Here is a 15470-nt window from a genome sequence, read left to right on the forward strand (position 1 = left end):
AAAACGATATAAAAAACGCCGGAATCCTCGTTAGCGAACTCGTCTCCCGGCTCTACCCAAACAAGACAAACAAGCAACAAGGACATAATCAACCACGTGCAAGATCTCAAACAATATGATGCAATGATGATATGCTATGCGGGATGCGATGCGGGATGCATATGCAAGATTTGACAAGGGAAAGCATGAAACTGGCCTCAACATGGAAATCCAAGTGTGCCACTGGAAAGATGAGATGAAATCGCTTGAAAACAATATAAAGATTGCCGGAATCGGAGTTACGGTTTGGAAATGGCAAGCGATTCAAATATGACACCGGTCTGCGATTTACAGCAAGTAACCATCTAAATGCAAAGAGATGAACATGCTACAGCACTCAAACATGGCAACTAAATACATGGAAGGGATGCATTCAAGATGCTTAACAAAAGTCTAGCACTGAGCTACGGCCAATTCATCCATTAACAGGTTCAAACAAGCATGGCAAAAATGCATATGGTAAACAGATTTCAGACTTAGTGAAATTAACACTTGTCAGGAATTTCAGATCAGGTAGCACTCTTCGGAGCAATAAACTACATGCTACAGGACCTGAACATGGCAAGGTAAAGCATGGCATGGAGCTACTCAAAGAGCTTAACAAAAGTCCCTTAGTGACCTTGAGCCAAAAGGGATCACAAAATACTATTGCAAGCATGTGAACATATCAAAAACATAATCAGTTCTCAGACTTAGTGAAAACTGGCACATGCTGAAATATAACTCAAGTAGGCATGTTTACGAGCTCGATGCACTCACTACGGTGCAAGTCATGACAAGCTAAGCATACACCCATCAAGAATACACAAAATGCAAGCTAGACATGGCAAGTGATGAGGACATCAATACCATTGTTACACCCACAGCCCCTACTGTTACATATACTGGACCAATTACTAGAGCTCGCGCACGCCAATTAAATTACCAGGTCCTTTCGTTTCTTGGTAATGATTCTAATGTTAATGAGATTATGATGCTGCCTAAATTGGATACATTTGTTTTGCTTACAAATGAAGGGCCTAGCTTGGAAAAGGATGAACATTGGAGCAAGAACACGCATGGAGTTGATGGCATGCGCAAGGGGATCAAGAACGGAGTTACAAGTGATGATTTCAGGACTTTGAAGCCGCCATAAGGAGTGCATGAAGCCTTGGACGAAATATACAAGATGCCACTTCATAATATTCGTCCATAGGCTATTCTAGGTGCTGCGTCACCTTATTAATGGGCCAGGCCCATGTAATTTCGAAATACTTAAGTATAGGCTATTTTTAGAGTCCGTATGTGTGGGGAAACAAGAGTTAGGGTTGGTTTCGGACCCCACCCTCAAGGGCCACGAAATTCCCCCCTCTTCCTCCATATATACAGCCCTTAGGGCGTCGTTTAGACTTTGGGTTTTGTTTAGATTAAAAGTTCGCCATAGCTGCAACTTCGCGTACTTCGTTTGTGTCCAACGACCAGACCAGACGTCACAGAACCCCACCTTGATCAATAAAGCTTTCATCTTATATTCGCAATATCCAGATTGCAATCTCAGTTTCTTGCTTGTTCTTCGTTTGCTCGCAGGAAACAGGCCCTCGTGGTCAGGTTGATCGTGCTCCGGCGTGATCAATAACCCTCGGAAGTTGGTTTAGCGATTGCCAAGGCGCGACGTCTCGCACGTTCGTAGTCGGATCGTCAAGGTCAACTCCCACAGAAAACGATAGCCACCATCTCATCGAAACATCGGGACACCTTAGCCTCTATCAAGTGGTATCAGATTTCCAGGTTGCTCGGTGAGATTTTTACAGTTTTTCGTAGATTAGATCGAGTCTGTTCTTCATACCTACAGTCCACGAAAAAAAGCCACACAAAAAAAATTAGGGTTAGTTCATCATATCCGAACCAATCTGAGCCTTTGCATAATCTTTTTAGGGTTTTTGCTTTGTTGAATTTGCGGTTGCATCGTCGTGTCAAGTTGCTGGTCTTAGAGTCTAGTCTTTTAGAGTTTCGAGTTCTGGTCATAAGTTGTCACGCCGCCGCCGCACCATCATCATCGCCATCTACCACTTTTGCTTATCCGCCACCGCTCTGAATCCTTATCCATATACCACTACCAATCCGTATCCATATACCACCATCAATCTCTATCCATATACCACCACCGCTACCATATACCACCACCGCTGCCATATACCACAACCATATATCCACCACCAATCCGAGTTCTTCTCATATTCGGTTTGTTCTTGAGATCAATCTCAATTCCGATTCGTGTTTCCTTGCCTGCGTAGGTCTCGGAAAAAAAAAGGAGTCTGGAGACCCCCGGGCAGTTTTTAGGCCAAAATTTTCACGGGCAAAATATTTTTTCCCTATCCTATTTTTAGGCTTTTCTGAGTCTTTTGAGCCACGTGCCATCATAGTGATTTTTTGTCGCACTTTTTCGTCGTCGTTGCCTGATTTCCGAAAAAAAGTGAAAAAAAAAATTTCGTGCCCATCCTATCAGTTTGACGAGGGAAGAGTTTTGAGACACTCGCCATTATAGTGATTTTTCGCAAAAAAAAGAGGAGCGCAAAAAAAAGGAGCGCAAAAAAAAGAGCAAAAAAAAGAGTTCCAGAGTGTGCTTTTCCCTTATTTTACGTGCAGCGCCGTGATTTTGTTAGTGTTCTAGGCTCGCGTCTCTAGCACGGTCTAGCCTAGGACCAGCACAGTACCGTCGTTGAGCGTTTATTCAACTTTGCATCTCTGAATTGATTATTGCTGACCCTTTTTGCTACCATACTATAAGCCTTCCCAGCTCCACATACATCTACGTCGTGCGTTTGACTCTCCCTGGCAATCGCTCTATCCAAGCTTTTGAGAGTTTTTGACTACAACGGTTGCCGATCACCGCCTGCTGCTGGGTAAGAACTGGTAAGAATTTGAGATTTGCTTGACGGATTTGTGACACCCGCCACCACCACCACTTGTTAGTAGTCTGTAGGATCATATTCTTGTGTGTTTCTATTGTTGCTAACCATGGCAGGATCACAAGCCGACGAGACTGACTGGGAGAACTTGACGAACAAGGAGCTTCATGATACGTTTCAGCAAATGATGAATGGACAGGTGCAAGATGTGATAAACAGATTTGAAGAGGCCATGGAGAAGATAGATGACATGGAGAAGACGTTCGAAACAAAACTCGATGACAGGTTTAATGAATTGCTCGCGCGTCTTCCACCACCACCACCGGCTGCACCTAACGCACCTCTACAACAACAACAACGACGACTACCTACACATCGTGAAACAGCCCTCCGCCGAGCGAGCCGTCTCCCTCTTGCACCTGGCCAAACTGTTGGTGCTGCTGTTGCTACTTCTGTGGCTCCTGCTGCTGATGCGGAGGAGGATGATTTTGCTGGGAGATTATGAGGATGAGGTTGATCAAAATCAGAACTACGTGCCACCAACAGCACAGCAACCACCAGGTCTTCCACATGCAAATAATGGCAATGGTAGGGCTCACCCTCAGGTACGAGATCATGACCATCTCCCTAAACTAAAATTGAATATTCCACCATTTGAGGGTAGATATGTTCCTGATATATATCTTACTTGGGAGTTAGAACCTGAACAGCGATTTACATGTTTACAATATCCCGAGGAGAGACGTGTTCCTGCTGCTGTTTGTGCTTTCACTAGTTTTGCATGTGTTGTTTGGTGGTCTGAGCATTGTAGATTATATCCCATTCCTGCTACTTGGGCTGCTTTGAAAACTGCTATGCGTACTCGTTGGGTTCCACCATATTATCAACGTGAATTACTTCAAAATTGCAGCGCTTAAGACAGGGAAAAAATTCTGTAGAAGAATATTATCAGGAATTACAAACTGGCATGATTAGATGTGGTATTGTTGAGGAGAATGAAGCTATGCTTGCACGTTTTATGGGTGGATTAAATAGAGAGATTCAGACGATTCTAGAGTATAAGGAGTATACTAATATCACTCGTTTATTCCATCTTGCTTGTAAAGCTGAACGTGAAGTGCAGGATCGACAGGCATTGGCGCGGACTAACTTTTCTGCAGGTCGACCTTCATCATGGACACCACGTGCATCATCTACTTCCACACGTTCTGCTACACCGGCGCCTCCGTCGGCTGCCACCTCCAACCGTGATACAATAAAGCAGGCACAATCACCACTATCTGCCAAGAGCACACCTTCTGGGCCTGCAAAGAGCTCTTCATCCATGGCATCAACAGGGCAAACACATGATATTATTTGTCGACGTTGCAAGGGTGGAGGTCATTATGCGAGAGAATGTCCATCTAAGCGTGTGATGATTGTTACTGAGGATGGTGGGTATGAGTCCGCTAGTGACTATGATGAGGAGACTTTGGCTCTTATTACACGTGACGAACACGGTGGAGACGATTCTGATCATGAGACGCAATACATGGCTCCTGAAGATGCTGACAGGTATGAATGTTTAGTTGCTCAACGTGTTTTGAGTGTGCAGGTTACACAAGCTGAGCAAAATCAGAGGCATAATTTGTTCCATACAAAGGGAGTTGTGAAGGAACGTTCTGTTCGCGTGATCATAGATGGAGGGAGTTGCAACAACTTGGCTAGCATCGAGATGGTGGAGAAGCTATCTCTCACCACAAGACCACATCCACATCCTTACTACATCCAATGGTTCAACAACAGCGGCAAGGTTAAGGTAACACGTACTGTTCGTGTGCATTTTAGTATCTCTACATATGCTGATTATGTTGATTGTGATGTGGTACCGATGCAAGCATGTTCCTTATTACTTGGTAGACCAGACCATGGCAATTTGATAAAAATTCTGTACACCATGGTTGAAACAATCAGTATCATTGTTCATAACGATAAAAATATTACTTTGCTTCCTATGACTCCTGATTCCATTTTGAAAGATGATATTAATAGAGCTAATAAAGCAAAACAGGAGACAAATAAGAGTGAAAATCAGATTGTGGCAAAAGAATTTGAGCACCAAATGAAGCCTAATAATAAACCATCTACTGTTATTTCTGAAATTAAATTGAAAAGTGCATGTTTACTTGCCACCAAATCTGATATTGATGAGCTAGATTTCAGCAAATCTGTTTGCTATGCTTTTGTGTGCAAAGAGGCATTATTTTCATTCGAGGACGTGCCTTCCTCTTTGCCCCCTGCTGTCACTAACATTTTGCAGGATTCGCTGACGTCTTTCCACAAGACGTGCCACCGGGATTACCACCTATTCGAGGGATTGAGCATCAAATTGACTTAGTTCCCGGTGCTTCGCTACCCAACCGTGCACCATACCGTACCAATCCAGAGGAGACGAAGGAGATTATGCGTCAAGTACAAGAACTGCTCGACAAAGGTTATATACGCGAATCCCTTAGTCCTTGTGCTGTTCCTATCATTTTAGTGCCGAAAAAGGATGGTACGTCGCGTATGTGCGTTGATTGTAGAGGCATTAATAATATTACTATTCGTTATCGTCATCCTATTCCTAGGCTAGATGTTATGCTTGATGAATTGAGTGGCTCTACAATATTCTCCAAAGTTGATTTGCGTAGTGGATACCATCAAATTCTTATGAAATTGGGAGATGAATGGAAAACAACATTTGAAACTAAGTTTGGATTATATGAGTGGTTAGTCATGCCTTTTGGGTTAACTAATGCACCTAGTACTTTCATGAGGTTAATGAACGAAGTTTTACATGCTTTCATTGGACGATTTGTGGTAGTTTACTTTGATGACATATTGATTTATAGCAAATCTTTGGAGGAACATTTGGAACATTTACGTGCTGTTTTTATTGCTCTACGTGATGCACGTTTGTTTGTAACCTTGGAAAGTGCACCTTTTGCACCGACCGAGTATCTTTTCTGGGCTATGTTGTTACTCCACAGGGAATTGAAGTTGATAAAGCCAAAATTGAAGCTATTGAGAGTTGGCCGCAACCCAAAATGGTCACACAAGTGAGGAGTTTCCTTGGCCTCGCTGGTTTCTATAGGCGTTTTGTGAGAGATTTCAGCACCATTGCTGCACCTCTCAACGAGCTTACAAAGAATGATGTGCCTTTTGTTTGGGGTACCGCACAGGAAGAAGCCTTCACGGTTTTGAAAGATAAGTTGACACATGCTCCTTTACTCCAACTTCCTAATTTCAATAAGACTTTTGAGCTTGAATGTGATGCTAGTGGAATTGGATTAGGAGGTGTGTTATTACAAGATGGAAAACCTGTTGCATACTCTTCTGAAAAATTGAGTGGGCCTAGTCTGAACTATTCTACTTATGATAAAGAATTATATGCTCTTGTTCGGACCTTAGAAACATGGCAACATTATTTATGGCCCAAGGAATTTGTTATACATTCTGATCATGAATCTTTGAAACACATTAAAAGTCAAGCAAAACTGAACCGTCGACACGCTAAATGGGTTGAATTCATTGAGACTTTCCCTTATGTGATTAAACACAAGAAGGGTAAAGAAAATGTTATTGCTGATGCCTTGTCTCGTCGTTATACTATGCTTTCACAACTTGACTTTAAAATATTTGGTTTGGAGACCATCAAGGATCAATATGTTAATGATGCTGAATTTAAAGATGTATTGCAGAATTGTAAGGAAGGGAGAACTTGGAACAAGTTTGTTCTTAACGATGGATTTGTGTTTCGTGCTAACAAGCTATGCATTCCAGCTAGCTCCGTTCGTCTTTTGTTGTTGCAGGAGGCGCATGGAGGAGGATTAATGGGACACTTTGGCGTCAAGAAGACGGAGGATATACTTGCTACACATTTCTTTTGGCCAAAGATGAGACGGGATGTTGAGCGTTTTGTTGCTCGCTGCACTACATGTCAAAGAGCTAAGTCACGACTCAATCCTCATGGTTTATATATGCCTTTGCCTGTACCTAGTGTTCCTTGGGAGGATATATCTATGGACTTTGTTTTAGGTTTACCTAGAACAAAGAAGGGGAGGGATATCATATTTGTTGTCGTGGATAGGTTCTCGAAAATGGCACACTTTATACCATGTCATAAAAGCGATGATGCTGTTAATGTTGCTTATTTGTTCTTTCGTGGAATTATTCGCTTACATGGTGTGCCAAATACTATTGTTTCAGATCGTGATACTAAATTTCTTATCCACTTTTGGAGATGTTTATGGGCTAAGTTGGGGACTAAGCTGCTTTTTAGTACTACTTGTCACCCCCAAACTGATGGACAAACTGAAGTAGTCAATAGAACATTGTCTACTATGCATAGGGCTGTTTTGAAGAATAACAAGAAAATGTGGGAAGAATGCTTGCCTCATATTGAATTTGCTTATAATCGCTCATTGCATTCTACTACTAAGATGTGCCCTTTTGAAATTGTGTATGGTTTCCTACCTCGTGCACCTATTGATTTGTTGCCTCTTCCATCTTCAGAGAAGGTTAATTTTGATGCTAAAGAACGTTCTGAATTGATTTTAAAAATGCATGAGTTAACTAAGGAAAACATTGAGCGTATAATGCTAAATATAAACTTGCTGGAGATAAGGGTAGAAAACATGTTGTGTTTGCGCCTGGAGATCTTGTTTGGTTACATTTGCGTAAAGATAGATTTCCTAATCTGCGCAAATCAAAGCTAATGCCACGCGCTGATGGTCCTTTTAAGGTGTTAGAGAAAATAAATGATAATGCATATAAACTTGAGCTACCTGTAGATTTTGGGGTTAGTCCCACTTTTAACATTGCAGATTTGAAGCCTTATTTGGGTGAGGAAGATGCGCTTCCGTCGAGGACGACTTCATTTCAAGAAGGGGAGGATGATGAGGACATCAATACCATTGTTACACCCACAGCCCCTACTGTTACATATACTGGACCAATTACTAGAGCTCGCGCACGCCAATTAAATTACCAGGTACTTTCGTTTCTTGGTAATGATTCTAATGTTAATGAGATTATGATGCTGCCTAAATTGGATACATTTGTTTTGCTTACAAATGAAGGGCCTAGCATGGAGAAGGATGAACATTGGAGCAAGAACACGCATGGAGTTGATGGCATGCGCAAGGGGATCAAGAACGGAGTTACAAGTGATGATTTCAGGACTTTGAAGCCGCCATAAGGAGTGCATGAAGCCTTGGACGAAATATACAAGATACCACTTCATAATATTCGTCCATAGGCTATTCTAGGTGCTACGTCACTTTATTAATGGGCCAGGCCCATGTAATTTCGAAATACTTAAGTATAGGCTATTTTTAGAGTCCGTATGTGTGGGGAAACAAGAGTTAGGGTTGGTTTCGGACCCCACCCTCAAGGGCCACGAAATTCCCCCCTCTTCCTCCATATATACAGCCCTTAGGGCGTCGTTTAGACTTTGGGTTTTGTTTAGATTAAAAGTTCGCCATAGCTGCAACTTCGCGTACTTCGTTTGTGTCCAACGACCAGACCAAGACGTCACAGAACCCCACCTTGATCAATAAAGCTTTCATCTTATATTCGCAATATCCCGATTGCAATCTCAGTTTCTTGCTTGTTCTTCGTTTGCTCGCAGGAAACAGACCCTCGTGGTCAGGTTGATCGTGCTCCGGCGTGGTCAATAACCCTCGGAAGTTGGTTTAGCGATTGCGAAGGCGCGATGTCTCGCACGTTCGTAGTCGGATCATCAAGGTCGACTCCCACAGAAAACGATAGCCACCATCTCATCGAAACATCGGGACACCTTAGCCTCTATCACAAGAACAATAGCATAGCATGCACGGATCAACTACAACATCATCGGCAAAATTGCAAACAAGTTAGACAATCTGCCCAGATCACAAAGTAGCAAACGTAGAGCTCGATTGACTCAAGCTAGGGTGCTCCATAATTGCAAACAAGGACATGGATGGATAGAGCACTACAAGATTAACAAAACATCCTTACTGATCATCCTCAAAAGAGGCACGGATCACTTGGAAACAACATGAACATATGGCCATATGAGATAAACAGCTCAAGGACTTAGTGGAAATGCTAAGTCCCTGAAATCAGAATTAACAGGTGCACCACTTTGCAAGCTTGTGCTAGTCACCACCCACACCACAAAAATACATGGGTTGCACCTATGGAAAGATGACAAAACCCTTAACTAAACATATGTAGAGCATCAGGGCATATCATGCACACAATAATCATGGCAAAAATGACAAAAAGCTAAACGGAGCAGCAGATCTGACAATTATCTCAAGTAGCACTCTTCTAAAAACATTTCGGGCATCAAGATGAACTCAAATGAAAATGATGCCATGAGATGAAATGATGTACTCTCTGAGATGAACATTTTGATATGCTATATGCATGATTCGGAGCTACGGATGCAAAGTTACGAGGCCATGAACAGGAGCACATGAATCTGCAATCTCAGGACTTAGAAGAAATTATACCTCCGCGAAAATCAACGCGGGATGAGGATATCCGGGACCTCGCGGTACGGAACGGGGACGAGGGTGTTTGGATCGGGGACCGATGGATCTGGTCGCGATCCGGATCGGATCTGGCCGGAGCTCCGGCGAGCTCAAAAGCTCCGGCGAGGGGCGGCAGTGGCGAGGCGGGCACCGGCGGAGGTTGTTCGGCCAGCGGCGGAGCTCGGCGAGCCCGGGCGCGAGGCGCGGACCCCGATGGCGACGAACGGCGACCGGCCGGCGAAGGGGCTCTGCGGCGGCGCAGCTCCTGGGGCGGCGGGGCACGAGCGGGAGCTGCGGGTAGGCGGCGGCGGCGAGATGGGCCCGTGCGGGCCCGATCTGGGTCTCGCGGGCCAGCCGCGGGGCTGAGGAGAGAGAGGGAGGCGGAGATGACGTGGCGGCGGCGGATTCGTCGGGGACGGCGGCGCGGACATGTCCGGCGCGGGGATTTTTGTCCGGTGCGCGAGGTAGGGGAAGGCTAGGGTTAGACCGCGAAAATTTCGGGGATGGCCACATATTTATAGGTAGAGGGAGCTAGGAGAGTCCAAATGAGGTGTGGTTTTCGGCCACGCGATCGTGATCGAACGCTCTAGATGATGGAGAGGGTTTTGGTGGGTTTTGGGCCAAATTGGAGGGGTGTTGGGCTGCAACACACACGAGGCCTTTTCGGTCCCTCGGTTAACCGTTGGAGTATCAAACGAAGTCCAAATGGCATGAAACTTGACAGGCGGTCTACCGGTAGTCAGCCAAGGTCGCTTGGCAAGTCTCGGTCCAATCCGGAAATGTTTAATCCCCACACACGAAAGAAAGGTAGAAATGACCACCGGAGGAGAACGAAGCGCCGGATTGCAAAACGGACAACGGGAAAAATGCTCGGATGCAAGAGACGAACACGTATGCAAATGAAATGCACATGATGACATGATATGCAATGCATGACACGCAAGCAAAGACAAGGCAACAACAGCGAATAACTGGCGGACACCTGGCACATCGGTCTCGGGGCATTACAACACTCCACCACTACAAGAGGATCTCGTCCCGAGATCTAGAATGGCACCGGAGGGAAAACGGAAGAGAAAGAGAAGAGGTAAAACTAAGTTGCTTCTTTGACAAACGAGTGAAACCAAGAAACCTTGAAAAGTTGAACAAATTGAAAGAAAGAATACAACGGAGATGAACGAAGTTGAAAACACTCCGTTAGAAAAGAGGGACAAGGAAGAACAACTTCGAGCAGCACTCCGGTTGAGAAGTTATGCAAGACTTGATACGGTGAAAAGAACTTGAGCAGAGGACACAACACTTCGGTTAAACAAGATAGAGAAGGAATAAGACTGATATAATTTGGACAGCACTCGGACTGTAAATGGAAGAAATTGAACATGATCTTGACAAACTGAGATGAGGAGTGAAAAAAGACAACATCACTAGACCTCTGGGAGAAAGAATAGAATCAAGATAATTGAGACAAAAGAATGTAGAAGAAAATGCCAACTTCTACTACAAAAGAGCTTGAAAAGGTATCCTTAGGAGAAGGGTCGAACGGAGTTGTTGGAAAAAACCAACAACGAAAAGAATAAGCTTGATATGTTCTTATGGAATACATCTCAAATTATGAGGTGACAACCTGCCACTCACGGGAAGAAGAATTGGATTGATATGAACAAGGAGACAAGAAACTTATCTCACCGAGAGGATAATGAAGAACTTGGGTCAATTATAAGCACCATAAATAGCAACAATCCTTAGGGAAGGCTTTAGGTGAAATATAACCCAAGATGATTCCAACGAAGAGATTGGTGGATTTAAAATACCTCATTCTTAACAATATGTGAATCATGAAACATGAACTCAAGTTATCAAGAATGACATAATACCACCTCCAATGATACGGAAGAAAGAATTGCACTCCGGATAGCAAGATGAAGAAAACTTGAGTTCCCCTGAAAAGAATCTTGACGAACACTTCGAGAAGGAATTAAATCCTTGATGAACCATCATGAAGAACCTTCATGAAGAACTCTGGTAAACGAAAATGAAGAGAAGCTGGAAACACAAGGTGAAACCTTGTAATGATTTAGATGGATCTCCGTGATAATTAGAGCTTGGAACTGCAGGAAAAAAGAGGAGATGAAAACAATTGAAAAACCGAGAGCTTGATGAGCCTCCGGAATAAGGAATTAAATCACTTGGATGAAACAAGAATAAGAATTACATTATGCTTATCCTTCACCAAATTAAATTGATGACAATCAACGGATTTGGCATATTACTTATTCTCGTAGAAAAGATTAAGAGAGTATAACATCAGACTTGGGAAGGTCTTCAATGAAACACCGGTAGGATTGAAACAACGAATGAATTTGTATGATAACGAAAGAGAAGCACTCTTGAACAAACCACCGTAAGAATTGAAAAAGAACGAATATAAACATGAAGAAACACTGGGAAGGATTAGCAAATAAACGAAGATGCTTGAGAGAATTTAGATCCATGAGAACGAAGAGATTATGAGCTGATTAGAGAATCCTTGATTTAAGCACCGGTATGATTTAGAGTATGAGAGCTGAAAGCTGGGAATGAGTGATATTTGAAAAGATGGCCTTCGGGGAAAAGAAATGGAAAAAAAACTCATGAAATTCTCCGGATGGGTGAAAATAAATCTCACATTCGAAAACAATTATGAGAGGATGGTCTCGAACTAGAACCACGAATCCCTGAGAGAACGGATAAGATATGGAGGTAAGGCTCTTCTTTGGTCTTCAAATGATGAGAAAGACGATGAGAAACACCACCGTGAATTGTTGAGACACTCCGAAATAGAGAAGAATAGAAAAGTTGAACCAATGATGAAAAGAATTTGGAAGATCTTGGAGAAAGACATTTGATTGATGATAAATCATTCTTACATCAAACTTCGAAAAGAAATTTGAGGATACCTCCGGGAAATAAGAAGAGTCAGGTAAGATCCTGGGAAAAGACCTGTGGGTTAGGGCCCACTCAAAATAAAACACCGTTGAATGATTTGAAAGAGAGGTTGCACCGGTTGAATTAAAAGGCTTGAATGAGATAAACATCCTCAAAATAGGATTAACGGGTCTTGAATGACAAGACGATCCTTCTGAGATATCTTCCGCACTCTGGAACAATTGAATAGCGAGAGGTGAATGATTAAGAATTGCACCGGCATGAGAAAACATTGAAACGAGGAAAATATATGATCAACAAAGCTTGACTTGAAACCACCGGAGATGAAAAATGAGTGAGGAATGACGAACTAGAAGAGCATCTTCATGTGAACCACTAGGTAGAACATTCAAAGAAAAGAATCAAGAGACTTCACAAGAATAAAAGGATGCTTGATTAAGAAATCTGAGTCCTTGAGGAAAAAGGGGGGGGGGGGGGGGAAAACAAAGGCAACTTGGAGACGGATGAAACAAACACCGTTGAGAAGAAGTGATAATTGATCTTGCGGAAGTTGAAATGATCGGATCCACTTGAAGAGAAGCACACCAGTTGAAAAGGATTGACATGACAGTCTCGAGTATCATGAAGGTTTAGTATTCACATAGGAGTATGAGAACACCTCTTAGGAAAAATATGGAATCAACATTTGACTTTGAAGCAACTCGAATACCACAACTCAAAACAAAAAAACAAAGGATTGGCTTGTAGAATAAGCCGGAACAAACATATGATAGAGATTTCGTCCAAAGTTTTCGTGGTGGGGCCTACACGGGCTCGATCGTACAGCACCATCATGTACAAGGCAGTGCACATGACATACGAAGCGTCCCCGAGTCGGCATAGCCAAGGACTCTTTAAGACACAACGAGACCACTGTAAAACCAACCGTGAATAGGCGGACCACTAGACGTCGAACCCCAATTTCATATCATACATCTGTCGGAAAGATATCCTAAGAGCTACTTGAATTCCCACTTATGAAACTCCCGAAATTTTCCGGTTATGCAATCAGGTGTTGGGGATACAGGGGAAGCATAATATCTCACCCAAACTAGCAAATCCTACATCCAGCTGTATCCATCCTTCAACACATAACCAAGAAACCTTTGGAAACCATCTACCTCAACCATCGAAAAGCATCCGTTATACGAGTTATGGCAATACTCCCGAACTCCCGCCCCAGTACTGGGTGGCGTCGAGGTTATCTCACCAACGAACTGCATAAAAGAGATTTTCGATGTCGGCGTACTAAACTCAGGTATTCCAGAACTGCAACGATAAAATTATGACGACAACACCTCAGAGCTCAACTCCCCGGGATACTTCCACTAAACCCCTGACAGGAGGCACCAAGACAATGTTCTGGTCACCAAACCATCGGAACGATTCCAAGATACCCGCGTGATCCTAAAAAATTTTTTAGTGAAATTTGAGAAGAGAAGAGTCAAAACTCTACGTCAGGATGCCTTGCCAGAGCGATGAGGAGACTGGGAAATAAAAAGAATTCCTAAACTCTCCGATATATAATTCCTAAATGACTCAAAACATTTTTCTAGACACAACAACGGCTGCTAAGAACGATCAATCAGTGGGGGCTCCTAAGGTCGGGGAAGGCTCTGATACCAACTTGTAACGCACTCGATGCGGCTATATCTCCCACGTGTCGAAGCACGACTTAGAGGTATAACCACATTGAAAGCAATGTCGCAAGTGAGGTAATCTTCACACAACCCATGTAATACATAAGGAAAAGATACATAGTTGGCTTACAATCGCCACTTCACACAATTACATGAATAAAGCATTACATCATCCAAATACAATCAAGGTCCGACTATGGAACCAAAATAAAAGAAGAACCCCAAATGCGACAAAGGTCCCCGATCGACCCCAACTGGGCTCCACTACTGATCAACTAGAACGAAACGACACAAAGGACAAGATCTTCATCGAGCTCCTCCTGAGCTGGGTTGCACCAACTGCGCGGACTCATCGGCACCTTCAAACTGGTTTTGGAAGTATCTGTGAGCCACGAGGACTCAGCAATCTCGCACCCTCGCGATCAAGACTATTTAAGCTTATGAGTAAGGTAAAGGTATGAGGTGGAGCTGCAGCAAGGGACTAGCATATATGGTGGCTAACATACGGAAATGAGAGTGAGAAGAGAAGGCAAAACACGGTCGATAAAAGTATGATCAAGAAGTGATCCTAAACAACCTACGTCAAGCATAACTCCAACAACCGTGTTCACTTCCCGGACACCGCCGGATAGAGAGCATCACGGTTACACACGCAGTTGATTCATTTTAATTAAGGTCGACTTCAGGTTTTCTACAACCGGACGTTAACAAATTCCCATCTGCCCATAACCGCAGGCACGGCTTTTGAAAGTTCAATCCCTGCAGGGGTGTCCCAACTTAGCCCATCACAAGCTCTCACGGTCAATGAAGGAATAGACCTCCTCCCAAGACGTTCCGATCAGACTCGGTATCCCGGTACAACAAGACATTTCGACAGGGTAAAACAAATCCAGCAACACCGCCCGAATGTGCCGACAAATCCCGATAGGAGCTGCACATATCTCGTTCTTAGGGCACACTCAGATGAGACATCCTACGAGTAAAACCAAACCTCAGGTTTCCCCGAGGTGGCCCCGCAGTCTGCTCGGTCGGACCAACACTCAGAGGGGCACTGGCCCGGGGGGGTTAGAATAAAGATGACCCTTGAGTCTGCAGAACCCAAGGGAAGGTGGTAGGTTGTTAGTGCAAATGGTAAAACAAAGGTTGGGCATTGCTGGAGGAGTTTTATTCAAGGCGAACTGTCAAGGGGTTCCCATTATTACCCAACCGCGTAAGGAACGCAAAATCCGGGAACATAACACCGATATGACGGAAACTAGGGCGGCAAGAGTGGAACAAAACACCAGGCATAAGGCCGAGCCTTCCACCCTTTACCAAGTATATAGATGCATTAATTAAACAAGATATATTGTGATATCCCAACAAGTAAACATGTTCCAAACAAGGAACAACAT

Source organism: Triticum urartu, chromosome 5 (genome assembly GCF_003073215.2).
Source record: "Triticum urartu cultivar G1812 chromosome 5, Tu2.1, whole genome shotgun sequence".
NCBI lineage: Eukaryota > Viridiplantae > Streptophyta > Magnoliopsida > Poales > Poaceae > Triticum > Triticum urartu.